Below are 20,912 nucleotides of genomic sequence, written 5' to 3'. Positions count from 1 at the left end.
CACGTAGGGGCGCCCCTTTGTCCAATATCAACACCCACATTTGTTATGGCAATAAATGCGTGCTTGTAAAAGCTGTAAATAAATCGTCCTAGAAGTAAACAAAGACGTTTATAGGACAGATTTGCCTTCTTGAGAATGAGATTTGAATTCTCTTCACACTTCGCCAAGTGTCATGTCGAATAATTATGACATTCCAATAACTATACATAGGCATAGTCAACACATCTATCACTGAGCCTGAGGGACAGTTCTCAAGAGCACCGTCGACGTCAATTTATTAATCGAATGTCTCACAAATCACCATATAAAATACGGTGCCGTTCACGGTCAGAGACACTTTCAAATTACTGCACAGCTTTGCTATGAGATCAACGTAAAACAACAACAACGCCCGTTTGCGTTTATCAGGTTGGTTAGAATTGTTGGAAAGGAAACAATAGACTACGAGTCGGGTGTGCACGACGGCCACCCAGAATCGACCAGCTCTCAAGTTTCTAGATTAGAAGTAATTATTCGACGAGTAGGTAAAAAATGACCGATAACGTGAACAACCAACAAGTATAAAATGCAGTACTTTATAAAATAACAATTTTAATCAATTATCTTCAATATGAAACCCTCGACGACACCACAAGTTTTCTCCCAGGCTATAAAATGCAGTTATTTAATTAGAAGCTAGCTCACAATTTTATGATTGACTTTTATTAGAATGGATTTTGCGTTGGGGCTCATTAGCGGCGCAATCAAGCTCGTTTCAAAGGGTTTATTTACATTTAAGGGTAATATATTTAATGAGAACCATTACGTTACCTTCAGTACAGGAAAGTCTAAGTTCCGATTTGTGAATTAAGTCGAAAAGTTAATTTTTCTAGTTGACACTTAGACTTAAAAACTTTAAATTAAAGCTGTTGTAATATTATTGAGTTAAATTTTGAAATGCCAAGCCTAGATTGGGTCCGATTTTGCAGTGTTGCCAAATCAAGCAAACCTTCAAATTTAACATTGAATTTGAATTCCTCGCAGACTACATAGTATTTCTTCTTAACACGTTTAAGTCTTGCACACTGGTGTTAACTATAATTAAATTGTCAAGTTCTGAAAAATTTGCTAACGTAAAGCTGTCTCTAGGCATTACCACGAGCCTAAATAGCTTGTAGACTAAAAGTGGGATAAAACCTACAGAGTGCTCCATATTTACCTTTTAGTAGGAGAGCCATAAATATTGCAGAAAGTAAATTTTTTAAGAACCATCTGTGTATTTTGTTCAGGAGGAAAAAACATTCAATTTACATCCGATCCACTGTTCTAATAAGTTCAACCATTTGTGACTTAACAATTATTCCTTAAAATGCACCTAAAAACGTAACTATTTGTTTATACAATTGTCAGACCTTTTGTCAGAGCAAAAAGAACAACAGAAGTCAGAAACAAGAACAACTTTGTTTTGAATCAATTTGAATTGAACCTTTTTGGACTTAAACATTTAATTATTGCTTTTTGCTAACAAAATCATGATTTTTTTCTTAAAAATCTGTCCAACGGTGCAAGATGTATTAAGAAGAATTACCAATAGTTCTGCAATGAACTCAAACATGGTATTAGATACAGGTTAAGTACTTCTTTTTGGTTAATCTAGTCTACACTCAAAATTTGCATTATAATATACATATTGAGCATTTCACTAGAGATTTCTAATTAATATACCATAATCGTGAATGACCCTGTAGATTATTTATGGATAGTTCTTGTCAACTTTCCACACCTGCAAAAATAATATGAACAGTTAACTTTGATCATTTCGGTGTAACGTTTTGAAGATGTTTGATGAGAAGCTAAATGGTGACAATGTTTTAAGTTATGTGGACCTTTGGAACAGTTAAAAAAACTGAAAACACTTTGGAGACATTTCCTCCACGAAAATGTGCGAGTTGATTAAGAGAATCAGGTTGGTTTCTGAACCACTCAAATATCTTAAAGAGGAATCAACTGGAAGATAAATAACAAAAAATCAAAGTGTTTTCTCTAGTCACATCAACATTCTGAATTTCTAGTGAAGAAAACAATAAATAAGAAACTTGCATGACTAGCATTGAATAAATTAAAATAACTGTCGCACGTATCAGAGGCGCCACTGAATCATCATCACGGGGAAACAAAACGTATTTACGTGATGTTTAGAAACGTTGACCCAAACGCTCGACATTAGCGTCGAGGGGGCAAAAAAATCACCCCGTGCCTGTTTGGAAATCAAGACGAGACTTGACGCCACTGTCGAAGGTTCTTTGGTAACGTATCGCAGGTTGCCCCCCAAGTGAGCGTCGGCGAGTCTGGCGCCAGTACCGAGGAACGCGATTCTACTTACGCAAAACGGACTATTACAAAAGGAGCATATTTTGAATTGGTAATCGGCCAACAGTGAGTACTTATGCATATTTATCTATTGTGTTCTCGTCACTGGCCGTATACGCGGAAACTTCTACTCGGATGCGCCTAGGTAGTACGGTTTTTGCAGCAAGATCCGCCTCAGCTCATAAATACGATTTACATTCGGTATATCTTAGAGGCTTCGCGTTCTATTCGGAATTGCAAATGTGCAGCCTTACATCTTGATAACGACTAGTAACCGTGAATTTTTTCACAGATTCGATCAATGAAGAACGGCTTCAGGTGATTCTGTTAGAAAAGTAACGACCGAAGAGTAGATACTTTGCCAAGGTATTTTGGTGTACACACTTTTTGGTATTATGAGGCACTTTCCCAAGTCCCACTTTTTTCTTATGAAGCATTTTGAGGTATTACGTATATTTCAAAATGTTTTTTGATATTTTGATTGGAAATTTTGAGCGAAATAAAGCCTAAATAAAGGAAATTTAGCGATATTTTAAGGAATACATTGCAGTAGACAATATAGTGTATCAATATAACAAAATTGACTGAAAATCGAACAGAACAGCATAGGCACATGTACCTAATTATTATAGTAACATCTTTGTTACATGATATCGAGTTGAAACAATATTCATTACAAATTATTATAATAATTTACCAAAAGACACGTGACTGTTTTGGATGGGTGTTTGGATGTGTTTTACAATTTCAGCTTTTACAACTGTCCAAATTTAATTTACCAAATATCAACGTAAGTTACATTTTAAAGTCACGTGACTGTTTTTGACAGGTGTCAGTTAGCTTTGACAGAGTTGTAAGCTCAAAATTGTATTATCAACGTCACGTAACGTGTATTTTACAATAATTTCAGCTCTTACAAGTGTCTAAATTTAATTTACCAAATTTTTAAATTTTAAACCACATTTTAAAGGTCACGTGACTAGTTTTGACAGATGCCAACTGCAGCCTTTACAGTGTTGCAAGAACATGCAGAATTGCATTTTTAACGTCACGTAATGTGTATTTTACAATTTAAGTTTTTACAACTATCTAAATTTAATTTACCATTTTCCAAAGTTTAAACTGGGTTTTGGAGTTCACGTGACATGTTTTTTTGACAATTTCAACTGGCCTTTACAATGTTGCAAGCTAAAAAAATTGAATTATCAAGTCACGTGACGTGTTTCTTTTAAATGATAGGTGTCTTTATTTGACACGTGCTAACTTGGTTACTATGACAGTTAGAAGATTCGTGCAAACGTCAAAATATAACCCGGAATTTCAAGTAACCGTACAAAAAATATTTTTTGCTAGTCAGAATTTGGAAAAACAGTCACCTGACCTTAGAAAATCAATTTTAAGCTTTCGGCACAATGTCAAATCAAGTGCCAAAAATTTGGAAAAACCTTTACATTGTCACCTAACCTAACCTAAAAACTGTCACGTGACTTTAAAAAAAAATCAATTTCATGTACAAATTGTAAAAGCAGACCTGCTATTTAGTTCAACCTAAAAACTCAGGTCAGGTGACCATAAAAAAAAAATAATTTCAAGGGTGTCATCAAGGTTTATCATTATCTCAATATCAAGGGACTTATATATTTGAAGCTATCCTGAGACAATTTAAAGGCATTTCGATGTATTTCAAAGCAATTGGAGGCATTTTAGGCAGTTTTATGGCATTATCACAATAAAGCATTATGAGAGAACAGAACTAATCTTCACCTAATCATTTAAAGACCACAAACGTATACTTGGTCAGTGTAAAAGTTTCCATTAGAAATCTTAACTCGGTAATGACAGTATCGCACGTTATAATCCTCTTAAGTTGAATTAATTAATTAACGTTGAATTAGGAAAGTCACTGCGATAAGCCTCCTGAGAAATTAGTAACAAAGAAAAATACGAAGCTTTTGACATTAATAATTAATTTTATTTAGTTATTACGGCATCGAAAATTTGCCACTTTCAAGTAAACATTATCAAGATGGGTTTTTGTTTTGCTATTTGGAAAGATAAGTTTCGAGTTTAATATTTTAAAAGTTTCGAAATTATATTATATTGTTAGCCTGATTTACCTTACTTTATTACGCAAACATCATAATCTTATCTAAGTTGCGGTGAATGTTAAATTGAGTGCTAATTTTTAGCCTAATAACAATATGTTAGCTATTACGAGTATCAATTGGTAAACTCTAAGCAGGAAGTTGTATCAACACGTTACATGATTAATCTCGAAAGAGTTATAATGTAATAAACTGATTAACCTAAATTTGAGCTGATTTTAAATATGAAGATTGCATTACTTCTTTAAAATGGATGCCAATTAAGAAAAACGTGACCCAAGTCAACCAAGTTTCTAACATATTGGCAGATTCCCACGCGTAAAAAGACAAAAAAATAATCAAATACGCAGCAAACATTTTATTGAAGATATGATTACCGACGTTATTTATCATCAGAACAGTTAAGTCAATAGCAGCTGTTTGATCGAAAAGAACGAAGCAGTGGGAACGCTGAACGTTAAGCGTTGAAGAATGTGTCCGTAACGAGTCACAACACTTTTAATGGCACCAAAGGCCAAATAGACCAAAGGCTATTGAAATAAATTAACCGAAACTAGCCATAAAACTGCCGACACCAACTTACCGGTTCAAGTTTCACCTAAACGCGAATTCGACTCGGCTAATCGTTTTTTTGCCATCACTCACCTGGAACAGAAGAAATAAAAGGAAATTAGTTTAACAAATAGTAACAACAATGCACAAGAGACCAGAAAAGTGACGAAAAGCACTTTCTATATGTTTAATGGGTGTTTCGTTGTAATTACGGTGTTTAGAGTTAGTTAACAATACCGCGACAAAATGGGTACACAATACAAACGATTCAGCTCGGGGGATAACTGTATCGACTTTCATTATTACCGATACCACAATTATTATTAATTAGTCGAGGAAGTCTGATTTTCCGTTGAACAACCATCTACATAGTAAGACCGCTTGACAGAAGCGGATTTTGTCATATAGTCTTTATTTCATAAACTTTGTCCCTTGTTGCTAGACCTGAAATTGCAACAAACACTAATACAAATTTCTGAAAATTACCATAACATTACTCTAGTCTTTACCACATATCCAGCTTAAATTTCTAATTATATAATGACCATTTTGAACATCGATAACAGGAAATTACATCAATTTATTGAGGTATCTAACAAATTAATTATGTAAATTTGAAACAGCTTGAATATAGTGGGTGCTAGTAGATTATTTGAAAAAAAAAAAACAGAATCTGACATTTTTATGGCCAGAACAGTTTGTTCGCTATTAGAAATTCATTAGCGATTACATAATTATTCACTGAATTGTGGGTTATGTTTGAAATTTTTACAATCATTGTTTAAATTCGTGGATCAGTCACTTATTCAAATTGTCAGGTGTGACTGATTGTTGCGGCACGTGATCGGTACGAAAAGCGTGAATGTGATATGACGCAAACGGACTTTTTGTGTTTTTGGTTCTTTTGTTTCCACAAAGGGTTGCATTAAACATGAGCGTTTATTTACCAGTCACCTCGCTGGAATTTTAATGCGGATTGTTCGGTTCTAGTTGGATAGAAAGAAAAAAAACGCCGCTATTTACGGTTTTTGTCGCGGCAGTACCGGTGTCGCTGAAGATTTAGCTTTGCGATACGCCAAGTTACGTGAAGACACGACATTTCATAAACTAATTATTCAAGTTAGCCCCAAGAAATTTTGCGAATTATTCGAGGAGTTTTTTTTTTAATGTAAATGTGACGCGGCCTGAGGCTTTTTGATCTTCCCAATCAAATTCCATTCTTTAAAGTTCGCGCCCATTGGTGTAGAAATTTTGAAGCACATTCTTGGGTACTATTATTGAAGATATTTTTCATCATACACGGTCTATTATGCCAAGATGTGAAAGTGTTTAGTAATAGTTGTGTCACGACTATTTTTGTTTGGGACTATAGTTGAAATTAGTGGTCCTTAAAATTCATAAGTACAAATAAGTTGACCATATTAAGTATATTCTGTATAACATCGACTTTTCTTTATTTTTCATAAACAGGTTATATATACCGATTAGTGACAGTGTTTTCACTGATAATCAAGCCATAGTTAGTTTGAATAGAACAGCGATAAAAAAGACCACACGTGAAAGGCATGTCGCTAAAATGTTCTACTATCGAAAACAAAGCCAGCAATTAGCGTAAAACAATTCATGAGAGCATACGAATATCGTTTTTGAATGGAGACTTTCTGCTGAATCTAGGTAACCGACTAAAAATTCCGAACCGAGAGACAAATGATTGTACATTCTTCGAGACGACAAAACAAGTAGGTCTGTAACACGCCTTTATGTAATTACAACGTATTATTGTTGCGTTGCAGCCGGTAGTACCAAAGTGATAGTGCCGGAGAACGTCCTTGCGCGGCCATGATGACGGATTCCACCTCCTTTTGCTTCTCGAAACCGGCAAGGCAACGGATCGGGACAAAAAAAAAACACTACAAGAGTGTTATGGTAACGGTTGTTTCTAACTACCATTCCATAATGGAGGCCTAGCCTACATCGAAAGATCAAAATAAATATTGTTATGAAAGGTTGCCAGTACTATTACTATACCTTGTCGGTAAATGCCGCCCGTATTTTGTTTTAAGGAAAAAAATATATGTCTAGAAAGGAAATGTCAAATTAAAACAATTGAGTAAAGTTGATGAAGTATAAACCGAAATCACTACTGCTCTGACGACTATAAATCGTTTCCAAGCATAAATTTACAACTTAAGCGAATCTAACTCATAAAGCTCACATTATTCCGTCATAAAGCACGCAATAAAATGGCGATTTATCCATTTAATACACTCATAAACCGATTACCCCTATACGAATAATGACGATGAATGGCCATTTGCGATGGATGATCATTGCAAACTTGAAATTAATCTCTCAATGACTGGTCGTAGACAGACAAAGTAGACTATTTCAATATGGTTAATCCCTTTGTTTGCATCTTGAGTTAAGATTCCAATTCACCTTCTCTCTTTCGATCTGTCCCGGATCGTTTTCAATATCGAGAAAGGTCCAGGCTGACATTTTCAAACCAATCTCGAACCATTATCAGTGAAAGTGTAGCGGTACCAAAGTTCGCAACTGGGCCCCGGGCGAATGGCGATATTAAACCCCAGTTGCACAATGTCAACATTAAATCAGAAGGTAATAGAAATACATAAATATAACGTGCTTTGTATTTCTTGCGTCAGCCAGAAATAGTAATTGAAAACGTGCACCACGTTAGGGGCGAAAAACAGAAGCCGATGGTACCATATTAAGGCATATTTTCCATTCATCAATATTACACACGCCAGAGATTATTTACACTTTCCAAAAACTGCAAGAAGAGCTTTTGTAACATGGAAGGATAAACCGATACTCATGAATTACTTTGCAGACATTAAGTTGTATTACACGTGTGAATTAAACAAATTCGTGTTTGGAATATGAGTGTAATTATCTAGGCAATAAAGTAAACGTAACAACATTGAATTCTAATGTCTTTCTATGTGTGTGTTAGTCCTATTACGTTAAGATACTTAGATAATGATGGGCGTGAATGATAATAATTGAGTTGGAAAAAAATCAGTTTGGGGGTTGAGCTGCTGATAATTTACGACAACTTATAAATGTTACTACTATAGGAATTATAAAAAATAGTACAGCATCTAACCAAACCAAAACAGGACCTATTATCATACCATTGTATGTGACTTCTGACCAAAAAACCAGTAGTAGAAACTTCCAGCAGATCAAAATCGGATAAATTTATAACAACATAAGATAATATCGTACAGATAGAAGAAAACCCAAATGTCCCGCCCACAACACAATAAATAACACGAGAAAGGTATTGCAGGAAACTAGCATCATTTCAACCATTATCAATACGTAAATCAACCTATAATGGTTCACAATCAAGGACAACAGTAGGCAATATATTATCGGGACAGGCGTATCACCCACATTTTGTAAAATGGAATAAGTAATAAAAGTATAACGAGCTTGATATTAAACGAAAGCGTGGATTTGCAGAATATGAGACAATATTTATAAGGTATAAAAAGTTGATATTTCCAACCATTGGAAGGAAATATGAAGATGATGAATAAATCCAGGTCTCCTAAAGCATAATCTTTAGGATGTCTGGTAACATTTTCTCAAATATGTACTAATACTCTATAAAACATCTTCTACACTAAGATTGTTCTATGTGAAATTAAGTACCTAATGTTGTATGTATATATTCCCATAGCTTGTTTTACCTGTAAAACAGTTGAATTCTTTCTATATAACTATCTTTTATTTTCTTCACACTTCATTCTATCAAATAATCTTCAATGGTCCTTATAGAAAATCACACATAGTGGGTAATTTGTGATTTGTCACAAAAAACAGCTTTCAGCTTGCTGATTTTTTTCACCAATCACAAACTGCCCATTGTGCTGTAATTAACCATTACTCTGATTTCCAGGGATCGAAAAAAGCAAACATAACCAGCGGATACGGAACTAGTAGATGACGACAATGGTCAATGAAATTGTCCAGACGTCTCTGCGCTACCATAAGTCAATATATGCTAATAATGTGTGTTATCAACGTGATAAAAATAGCACTTTGTCCTCGTGCAATGTTGAGCGTTCAAGGAAAATCACACAGGCTGTGAATTTATGTCTTTTTCGTAGAAATACGTAATGAAGAACTAGTGAACTGACGCCATTTTCAATTATCATGCAAAGTACCGGCCAGTTATACAAGAACGATTAAAAAGTTTGTATAATAAGGTCGATTGTTAGCATGTCCGCCATTATTTCAGTCATGAATTCCTAATAGTTTCCTTTTGGCCACCCGACCACACATCCGGTGGTGAACGTTTCAATCCGAGTCGGGCAAGATAAGAAGCGTCGGCCAGAGCAAATTTATGGTCCGATTCGTTTTATCCACTGGAAATTAGAATGCAGAAAACGCGTCGGGACACATAAATTTTATTAACGCTTTATAAATGGAAAAGCCGACGGTGGTACTGGCATGCGGTTCGGTACAGCATGAATTGCAAGAGAAGAGGAAAAGTCTGCGACCCGGCCAGATGACGAAGACGTTAAATAACAACGCAAACATAAATTATCTATCGGGGCTCTGTGCTCGTACTAATAACCCAAATAACCGACAAGAATTATTATATTTGACCTGATTTCACCTTGAGACCCATAACCAATCGACTAACCTCATTTCGCGCTCGTTGGGCAAAATTACAGGTATTCAGCCCTGTTATTGTGGGGCCCTGGCATCGAAAACACCTGAAGATGATCGGTTCGTAACGGTCTTAGATGCCCGCGGCCTTAGTCATCATCATCGTTTCGCATTCATGGGTACCACCGCGAGCGGTTCTTTGCGTCTACAATGGGAATCGTCAAATATTTCTGAAATTCTTCTTTGCTTAGGTCAGGCATCTTCTTCGCGTCCGTTTGACGTTATGCAGGTCACAGACTCAACATGGTGGAACAATGAAACTCGACGTTGCCATAAGGTCGATTTCCAGTTTCCTCGCAATTTTTATGGCTATTGTTTTACCAAACCAGCTTAACAATAGTTGCTTTTTTTATTCAAATGCTGATGTGTGCGAGAGAATTATGGCGCGTATGGGAATGTAGGTAAGCGAGCATTGAAGTTAATGGCTTCCTTGAGACGAAAATACTTTATTGTACAAAGTCTTCCATATACAAACATGTGCGGTACATTTTGAAGGTATACATTGTATTCATGGCTTTAACGCATTCATAATTTTTAACTAAGTAAACCAGGTGGTGTTTGCACTGTTCTCATACGCTAGCGAATTTGGAATTTTGTTGCATCATCTTGCATATTGTCCCAGAGTTAACAAGCTTTAGGAAATTAAAGGACTTATGTAGATCTTTCCCATCCTCGACCGTATTCACATCAAAAGTAAGTCCTCCAACGCTTTTATGATGGTGGCTGCCAAATTTGATGACCGTTATATTATTATTTATTGTTTTTCAGATTCAGACTTTTTCTAAAATGTTTCTAAAGCTTTTTTCTTAAATGGTGAAAATACCCAACTAATTAAAAAAAAAACAACCTACTCTAACCAGTGGGTAGTTAATCTAATGGCAGACGGAAGTTTTTTTTTAATGATCACCATGTCGGGTAAAAAATCGATTAGTATTGACCTATGCCACGCCTCAATGCACTTCACCATATTAATTAATATTCATATGAAAACCGCGGCACATATCAAATTATTTTTTTTTATTTGCAACTGCACTCCGCTTATGGACGACCAGACCAAATATGCGATGGCGGTGTAGCATTGACAATAGATGGCGGATGGCAAATAAAAAAAAACTAATTTTGGAATTGGTATTGTTCTGAACCGACAAGTTGGCGATATTGCACTTTACATTCGACCGTGATTTTTTTCCTTTGTCGCCAGGAAAAAAACAATCATTTTTCTTCAATTCTCGAAACAATAGGAAATACTTTAGAATTGTAAAACGCCATTACAAAAAAAAAGGTTACAGTGATTATGTCACTCTGACCTATGCCACAAAATATTCACATGCATTTTATTACCTCTATAGGTGTAGTAACACGAACTAATGTGTTTTATTTAACTAGAACTGGTATACTTGTTACGAGTAGGTTGATTTACTGGAAGAATATGCTGGGGAATGTTATCAAAAGGTAAAAAAAATGCATTCGAAACAACCGCTCTTAAGCAATAAAAGATTACGTAACACCTTTTGTATTACTAGGTACAAAACAGTAAAAAATGTGGTTATACACTAATAGGTAAATCACGTATTGTACTCGTTGACTGAACAATTTAGCAAATTGTAAGTAGCTCATCTAAGACTATTTTTGTGTTGTTTTGTTATTTTTTTATTGATATTAATCCAGTTTCAATAGAAATCTTTGATACCTTTATCACATATAATCAGACTGTAACGTCACGTCTATTTTTGATAACAGAAAGTTTCCTTGTTTTTGAATGAAAGTCATTCAAAACTAGGACAATTTGATAAAGGAATTAAAATGTTAGTAAATAATCCCCTTACAGAAATGAATTTGTTTGACAAATCATTTTGGGTATTCAAACTCAAAATAGTTGAAAATCCCAATAAATCTTGTACTGACTTACCTGTACAAAACAAATAGATCTTTAGCTAAAATTGATTAGGTAAGTGTCAAATAAACAGAAATTTTTAATTGAAGAAATTAATTTTGACTGTCATTTAACATGTTTTCTAAGTTTTAATTACGAAGCTTATTCAATGTAAAACAGCAAAAATTATACTGTGGCACGCCCCATTCGCCTTTTAAGTCATTTGTTTATTCTCGCAATATATCTTGTGTCCAATTTTCAAACAGGTTTCGCCTATTGAAAGTTAGAAATTAAACGTGGTGGTCATTCAACGGTATGTAAAATAAACGGGGTCATCCAAGAGCTGGTTAAGATTTTACGCTCGTCTACTAGGTGTTACTTGGTTATTTATCGCTTTACGACACCCGGTATTCTGCTACACAATGGTTGTACTGGGGTTCTGACCACAAAAATTTTTTGCCAAATAATACCCACATTTCAGGTGTCCACAAAGAGGCCGATAATCCACTTGGGTTACCGTGGCACTACATCTGCATACCATAAAGATAAAATTACAATTTATGGGTAAAACACCGGCGGGATGGAACTCTGGTCTGGTCGTTATTTAAAATGCTGGGAACACACGTATGCGAAAATCCTCCTCAGTGCGGTGCAGTTGGTTTTTTACCCCAGGCTATCGCCGGGTATTTATTAAATAATAATAATATAGGGGTCTGCTCAATCTAGACTGCCTTAGGAATTATAAAATATGATAACCGGCCTAGTCAAGGTTGATCAAACTACAAAAAATTCCCACGAAAGATCAAACACGCGACCGAGTTAGATATTACAAAATGTCGTCAAAAAATTAAATACCTGTCTGCAATGAACCCAATTGATTACTCGCAAACCAACTGTTCACACTGTTATTAGAGGTTCCGCTGGTTACCCCGTTGGTATGCGATGCAATAAGTCATGCATTGCGCAACTGAAATTAAGTTCTAATTTTATTTTTGCAAAAATAATTACAAAAGTTAAAGTAAAAATGTGTGACGCTTCTCCAAATTTACCTGAAGAAACTAGTTAGATATGGATTACTTAAAGCAAAGAGATACAGCCAACCAAAAGTTTACATTACAAGTGTGGTAGTAAGGGGTATATTAAAGCGAGGGGTAAACCGCTGGGGCATTATGGTGTACACATTTTAGGAATTAATGGGCATTACTGGAGGACATTGGTATTTTGAAAACTATTAATAGAATTGGGAACGTCTAAATTATATTATAAAAAAAATCATAAAATAATTTTTTCTATACATCTACCATTCAAATTTAAACATAAATAAAGTTTGGTAATTTCAATGTATTTCGTTGGAATACAATGAAAAATTATGAATTTTGTAATTTTACTTTTAAAAAATTTAACGTTCTCTAGCGACCAAACTGTACCACTAACCCATCAACTTTTATACGTCCATAGAAAGCTTATTTCATTAGCTATTTATTGGCATATAAAAGTGTATACAAAGTGTGGAAAATAAACTAGTTATTGACGATTGAACAAAAGAATGCACCAAAAAAGTCATGAAAAAATTTGTCAATTTTGACACCCTCTAGCGGCCGAACTGTCTAACCTATCCATTCAAATTGGGAGACTGTTAGAAAACTCATTGCATTGGCTATCTATTGACGTATAAAACACTACTAAAAATGGTGCAAATAAACGAGTTATTGAAGATTAAACAAAAAGATGCACGAAAAAAGTCACAAAAAAATAGTCAACTTTGACGTTCTCTAGCGGCCAAACCGTTTAACCTATCAACCCAAGTTGGAGAATTTTTAGAAAGGTCATTCCATTGGATCTCCATTGACGTATAAAACTCTAGCAAAAATAGTGAAATTAAGCGGGTTTTTGAATATTAAATAAACGGATACACCAAAAAAATTGGTCAAAGTTAACGCCCTTTAGTGGCCAAACGGTACCACTAACCAACCGACTTTTGTACGTCAATGTAAAGCTCATTTCATTGGCTGTCCACCGACAAATAAAAGTATATACAAAGGGTTACAAATACGCGTATTATTTACGGTTTACAGACAAGGTGCCCCAGAAACACTTTTTGACTGGTTAGGACAAATTTGACCCTGTAAAATTAAGACAAAAATTACGGTTACATGAGCTACTAGGTTGACTACGATGTAATGTATAGAAATTTCTTGAAAAACCGATTTTGCAAATGACAATTTTCGTAAGGGTCAAATTTGCCTGAACAGCCACCACTATTCCAATGGGTTTTGCGTTATGTTGGCCACTTGGTGCAAGCGAAAATCGACTTTAATGATTTTATTTCTACAGTTTTGCTACGAATTTAAAATTGACACTCACTGTGCTGGGTTTGTGCCAAATATCAGGGCTGTACCTAACCGTTTTAAAAAAAAATCCCTCAAAGAAGTTAAAGTCAAGAAAAACGTTTAGTTAGCTTTGGAGCCCTCTGGCGGCCAAACAAAGCACCCTATCAACACAAACGACCATATTTTTGGAAAGCCTATTATATTTTCTATCCATTGACATATAAAAGTCTATACAAAATGTTGCAAATAAACGAGTTGTTTGACAATAAAAACAGTTTTGACTTAACCTTCAATAACTCGATTATTTTGACAGTTACAGGGTGGTTCAATGTATCAATTTAAAGAATAAAATTTTCAAATAAGTGATCTAATACAAACTTACCTTAATTTTGAACAAAGAATCAGACAAAAGGAGTGTTTAATTTGAAAAACGTCCTTTTTTAGAACTGGTTGTTTGAGCTCTTTTTTTGACCATCCTGTATAATATATTTTATCGTTTTTCTCCATCCACTCTTAGAACAAACCTTGTATAACACAACAACACAAAAACCAAGAAAAAAACGTTTCCTGATATGCATAAATTAAAATTATTGTTTTGGAGACTGAAAATATTAAATTTCACATAAAACGGCAAATATCTCAGAAACGGATACAGAAAAGTGTATGCCATTAATACACGAAATATGTCTAGAATTCGTCGTAGAATCCAAAAATGCAATAATATACAAGGTGTCCCATTTAAACTAAGCAACAGTTGATATCTACTTCCGGTTAAATCGTTGCACGCATATTTTCTTACTTTTACTTCTTTTTTAAGTAAAAAAGGCATTTTTAGACTCTCCAGTCGTGGTAATTCTGAAAATTAGTGGGTATGGTTAGGTTAGGTTAGGTTAGTTACTGGGAATTATTAGGAATTACTAGGCATTACAAGGAATTAGTGGACATTATGGGTATATTAGGAATTAGTGTACAAAATTGTACTCAGCGGTTTACCCCTCGTATTAAAGGGACCACTCTTCCACAAAATCGACAAAGTATACAAATTGACACTAAAATACTACAAACAAATAGGCAAGACATCTTCTAACAAAAGGCTTTGTTAAGCACTCATTTGACAACTACACTAATCCAGCATCATAAAATACAAAAGAAGAACAGACTATTGGCAAAGATACATACATTTATATTCATTTCCTGAATTAGTACCAGCCAAATTTTTGCATACAGTGGGAGGTTTACAGTGCTGCGATTTACGCAAATTATCCACACGTGGACTTAACAGCCAACTTTTGACTGTGACATTATCTCAACAAATGCCACACTCCAAGAAAACTTACGTGACTGTTATCACTGAAACAATCCAACTGTAAAGAAAATTCTATACAATCAATAAAAACCGTAGAGATAATAGGTACGCTATAAGTTAATTAAAAAGCCTTCTATCTGGTTTTCAGGTGGAAGACGTGGAAAAAAATGATTATAAACCCCAGAACAATCCAATAAATCTCGGTACACGTAACGTTCGTGTTTTCTGCTAACGAAGCCGAGGAGAGGAATTTTTCATCGATGGTCGTCTATGCTGGTTCTCTACCCAGAGAGTACAGATCGAAGACGGATTTCTCATGTAATCTTCACGTAATCTCAAACGCGCGTCCTTGGAAGGTCGTACGACCTGTGGTACGACCGTTGCGGCCGTTGGCCCTCCGACAATAGTCCGGTAGAAGACGTTGAACTGGTTGTTTCTGTGCTTCGATTGGTAATGAGGAATGTGTCTTTTATTGTAAAAAAAAAATGTATTATGACCTATTTTGCTACACACATACAGACAGTGATTTAGGAAATCGCTGCGACAACATAATCTACCAATTTCACTTTCAAAGTCACGCATTTATAAATACTAATAATTTAAACCCATGAAACATCAAATGAGTTCCATTAATACTTCTTGCTAGTTCGGACCGCAAAACTTTCACATAAGCTGCAGCTTTACAGATATTTTCTAAAATTTTAATGATTACGTGATGACTTAGAGTTTGGTAAATGCGAATTATTTAAAATTAAAATGGTAAACAACCGCTTAAAGACAATTTACATTAAAGAAACCGCCAAGTACGATAATGGCAAACTGATAACCTTCAAAGGAATTTGTATACAATCGACTAGTAACCGGACATCTGGTCAAACAACATAAATTATGCCAGACAAACGTTTAAATTTGTAGTTATTACCGTTGCATTATTAGCAAACAAACTAAACTTGAACCGTACAGAGTAATAAGGAACTCAGGCTAGTTCATTCCACTCCCAAGTAACTTACCAGAGCCATGACATTTTACGGAGAGTGACACTAATTACTGGCATAAACTTATTAATTTAAGACATTTAAGAAAAATCTAAAAACACTTCTATCCCCCTCTAACTTCTCAACCGGACACCGCAATTGCAATAATATCGCAATGCTAAAGATACATAGTACAAAGAGCTGTTGCGAGTACCTACTATAGGAAGCCGTTTGCTTTAATTTCTTTTTTCAGAAAAAAAGTCGCGCTAATTGCACACCCGACCAAGGACAATGAATACGAGCCGCACAAAAGCGTTTTTATCTATACGCCAGTACCACTTTGTTTGCGTGTTTGTTGTACTATCGGCACAAACGAGTTGATAAGGACGTGATTTACTCGCCGACATCTTGCGAAAACGTCGCAATTAATATTGTAGATGGTAACATCGTTTAAAAATAAACAAAATTACCACAGAGTTGTTAGAACATATCAGGGATTTGCCACCCACCATGAATGTAGATACAAATTGTTCTCAAACTGAAAGTTGTAAATCCGGTGATTGTGATGGCCTGCAGGATCTTCCTCTGTAATATAGTAATTCCTTGAGAAACTTGTGGTGAATTCTAACCACTGTTATGAATATCGTCATTTTGCTTTGCATCCGCTTGACCCATTATTCCATCCGGATGACCAATATATTTCTCAAAAGACAACTTAGCGGAAGAACTGCTTACTAATATACAGGGTGGTCCAGTTTTAAATGCCAATAATTCACCAATCCATAGCCAATTAAAAAATAAGTTGACATTCATTATGTCATTTTCCTGAAAAGTGCTTCCTAAGGAAAATACAGTCCTTCAAATTTCTGTTTAAAAAATCGTTTTTTTTTTGTCATAACTGTCAGACCGTTGGAGCAATATTGATCAAATTTGGAACAAGCACTTTATTACACGTCATTACGGTCAAAGACCCAAAACTAACCCAACCCAACTTAAAAATTGTCTTGGAAACGGAAAATTCACTTAAGAAGTTTAAAAAATATTATTGTAGCCAGTTTCATAGTTTCCAGACAAACTGAAAGACTTTAGTTTTGAAAATTGACTTTTCATGCAAATCGAGAGGCTTTAATACTGAAAATTGACTTGTAGACATAAAAACTAAGTACTTTTTCAAGAATTTGTTACTACAAATTCATACATTTAAACCTTAAAAATTGACTTGAACTCCAAAATGTAACTGAACTAATGAAAAGTGACATCAGAAGCTTAAAATTTGCATTTGAAGTAAGTTTTCATAATTTGAAGACAAATTTCAATATTTTACTCTTGAAAATAGTCTTAGATGCAGGACATTGACATTAGATTCATGAAAATTGTCTTGAAAACTAACTTTTCGTGCTTTTTACTTTGCTTTTCATTTTCTTCGAATTCTGGACTATTTTTAGTGCTTCAAAACTGGTTTCAGTTTGGAAAATCGAGTTTCAAGACTATCTTCACCAAGTTATTGACATAGCAAACTTAAAAAACAATTTTTACATTCTTTATATACTTAAAATGGCATTCCAAGCTTTGTCACTATTAAATCGACTTCTAGACACCTCAGTGCTAAAAATTCGGGTATTTCTTAATAAACTAGACTGTGTTTAGTATTTTAAGGCTGTTTTCAGTGCCTCAAATCGATCGTTTCAAGACTATCTTTACAAAGTTTTTGACTTATCAGGCCTAAAAGCCAGTGTGTCCACTGACCATAGTCTTGAAAATGTTATTTCAAGCTTCTTCACTATTAAATTGACTTCTACACTCATAGGTGCAATAAATTGTAGCATCTCTAAGAAATTCAGACTGTTTTTAGTGCTTTTTAAGACTGAAAAATCGAGTTTAAGACTATTTCCAAAAGTCAAGTTTCTTCAGTAATAAAAGTAAAAAATGTTGGTACCAAATGCTACAATAATAGTCTTGAGAACTAATTTTTAGAAATAAAGTCCGAAAATTTAATTTACTTCTAGACTTGTTGTCCAGTCCAGAAAATTGAGTTGTACACCAATTAAAGTCTTGAAAATATACTTTTGGACTCTTTAGTCCTAGTAAAGTCAGTTCTAGCATTAAAAGTCAACTTTTATATTATTTTTAGTAGTAAAAAATGAGTTTCATGCACAATACAATCTTTGTCTTGATTTCCGGACTTTTTTTAGTTCTTGAATGCCAGTTTCAGACACTCAACCAGGATGGCAGTCTGAGAAAGCGAATCATAAGACCATTCCTAGTAGTAAAAAAGTTTTTAGACTATTCAGTACAAATTTGGACTTTCACAAGTCTTGGATGTTCAGTTTTAAACTATAAAACAATTTTTTAAATTGAAATTTGGAGGACTGTATCTTCCTTAGGAAACCTTTTTCAGAAAAATGACATAATGCAAGTCAACTTATTTTTTGATTGGCTATCAAGAATTATTGACACTTAAAACTGGACCACCCTGTATTGTTACCATTTTTCATCTGCAGGAACAACTAATCAGAACGACCCGTATACCTATATGACACTGATGAATAGATTCGACTGATATCGGACGTGTCTAGTGCTATAAATCGTTTACACTATTTCCTGTTTAGTACCAATCAATGCAAAGTCTGGAATGAGTAGTTCTCATCCCATTTTCTTTTGGCCAACACACACTTCATAGCAACATTTAAGAATATCCTCCAAATAGTTTGGCATTCTTGGACTGACAAGTAGTACAACTACAGGAAAAAATCAATCAGATTTAAATCTGGACATCGTGCAGGTCATTATTATTTTAGTCGGGTTAACGGTGTATTTCCGGAGTAGGATTTGATCAAACAGCTTGAACACACTGGGTTTAGACCGAATTGGTTCCACTGAACCGAATTTTACACTTCTTGCTTTCTGTTTGAAAGTTGAAATTACGTAAAGTAAGCTCTCGTTTCCGCTTAAAGGGTTCTGTGGATAAAGGTACCCCTCTAGTAAAATTGAATATGATTGTTTAAGTGGCTACTTACAAAGTCAATAATGCGATCGAATGATATTACGTTAACCCGTTTAAGTACCGTTGCGCCAACCGTTTTAACACCAATTACGCTATTAGTTCAACATTTAACGAGCAATTGTGTCTAATGTTCTTCGTAGTGCATAAACCGAGCGCAAATTAGGGGCTTTCATAACCGTTGGGAGTCACGACCATTTGTTTTTGTCTTTATGGTCTGGTGCAGTTGAATGATTCTTTTCCCCCAGTTTATTATTCACAATTTTACTAAGTCATTTACCCAGTTGTTGGTGTCTAAGTACGCTGCTTAATCCGGAATTTACCTGAGATTATATCGAAACCGCTAAAAAACCTTGTTTAGATGGTAATCAGATTCTGTATTATACAAGATGTATTAATTTAAGCAAGTATGAGCGAATAAGTGACAAGATAGACGTGTTTGCTCGATGAACTAGAACGTCTATTGGCGACTTCCTATTTCCTTATTTTATCTCTTAACGCTACCGAGTTTTCAGCCTGACTGGTTAGTGGTTATAAAAATGCAACTTTTTTCCTGCACGACTCTTCCTCCGGTAACAAACAGTCGAAACGAATCAATCGTGAATCACACCATCGCCTCAGGCCAGTCAGATTAACGGAAGGTAAAGGTCGTTCCGACAAAAGGTGATGCCAATGATGCCAAAAAACGAATCAATCCAAACTCGTTTTGTGGTTCTTGCTCGTTTAGTCGCCGATGTTTACTTTGAACAATTGAATTTGCCTTCTCTCCTGCCCATATTTCCTTTTTTAATCGCTCCTCGGACGTATGAGATGAGATGCGTGTGATCGGTCCGAAGGAGTGTCTAGCAAGTTAGTCACGTTATGATTTTGCATTTTTAATTACTAAATCAGAACGGTGTCACGTTTCTGTTGGATCATCATGACATGTTTAACGAAATGGCATATTAATCTTCATCTAATCTGAGAAAAAAATTAATTGCCTTCCATATTATAGTTTAGTAGGTCTAAAGAAAAGTGAAAAGCTGTGGTGTAACAGAGAAAGGAGAAGAACCACTAATTTTTCTTGTTTCTTATATGTGGAGTATAAATCTCAGCACAGTGGGTAGTTTGTGATTGGTCAAGAAAAAGTAACCATTGTGTTGAGATTTACACAAAAAGCTGTTCATGAATGTAATTCACAAAACCTGGTGCCTTTTAAACACCTAAAGAACATATGACTGAACTTTTAAGTATTTTAACTTCGGTCAAAAAGTAGTTATTGGAAAGTTAAGGCACTCTTGACCTAACTGGTGGTCAGGGAAATCCGAATACTAAATACGAAAATCATACCAGCCACCAGGAACTACTAACGCGAATAAACAAGAAAATTAAAGGAACTTGAAACTCGTTAAAAGATGCTGAGGTCGAACGTTCTTCGCATCAGAGAAAGTAGGCTAAATATTCATTGGTCATGAATCGGTCAATCGCGATGTGGCAACCTCCAGTCAGTATCGGTTTTCTGGTTTGAAGCGAATAAAGAGCAAGTCCTGTTATAAATGGACGATCACCAGTCCCTTTGATACAGATTGACGACATAGATTTGAAAACCATTTAAAAGTCAACGTAACAACCTTAAAATCCGAAAGCTCTTTCTCTGAACACCTAATTTGGTCCGTATCACAGTTTTGCATCTGCGCTCGCCTAACTTAGACCGGCCTAAAGGTTTGTAGGACATT

General features: G+C 35.0%; 1 protein-coding gene and 1 long non-coding RNA gene across 4 annotated transcripts in view; both read right to left on the bottom strand.

Moving 5' to 3' along the window:
- Positions 1–17,634, bottom strand: part of LOC145727940 (uncharacterized) — a 56,235-nt gene extending 38,601 nt beyond the window's left edge. The window contains exons 1-2 of the long non-coding RNA XR_014177964.1: positions 16,233–17,634; positions 5,038–5,099 (exon numbers count right to left, since the gene is read on the bottom strand). This is a non-coding gene — a long non-coding RNA (uncharacterized LOC145727940). The remainder of the gene's footprint in view (positions 1–5,037; positions 5,100–16,232) is intronic.
- The window catches only part of LOC145728499 (death-associated protein kinase related-like), an 83,204-nt gene that overhangs the window by 60,116 nt on the left and 2,176 nt on the right, over positions 1–20,912 (bottom strand). The gene's annotated exons all lie outside the window — the stretch shown is intronic.

The sequence above is a fragment of the Ips typographus genome, linkage group LG4 (assembly GCF_016097725.1).
Source record: "Ips typographus isolate SLU linkage group LG4, UJ_Ityp_2.0, whole genome shotgun sequence".
NCBI lineage: Eukaryota > Metazoa > Arthropoda > Insecta > Coleoptera > Curculionidae > Ips > Ips typographus.
The sequence above is the reverse complement of the archived record's forward strand: the minus strand, read 5'-3'. Positions and strand labels throughout refer to the sequence as shown.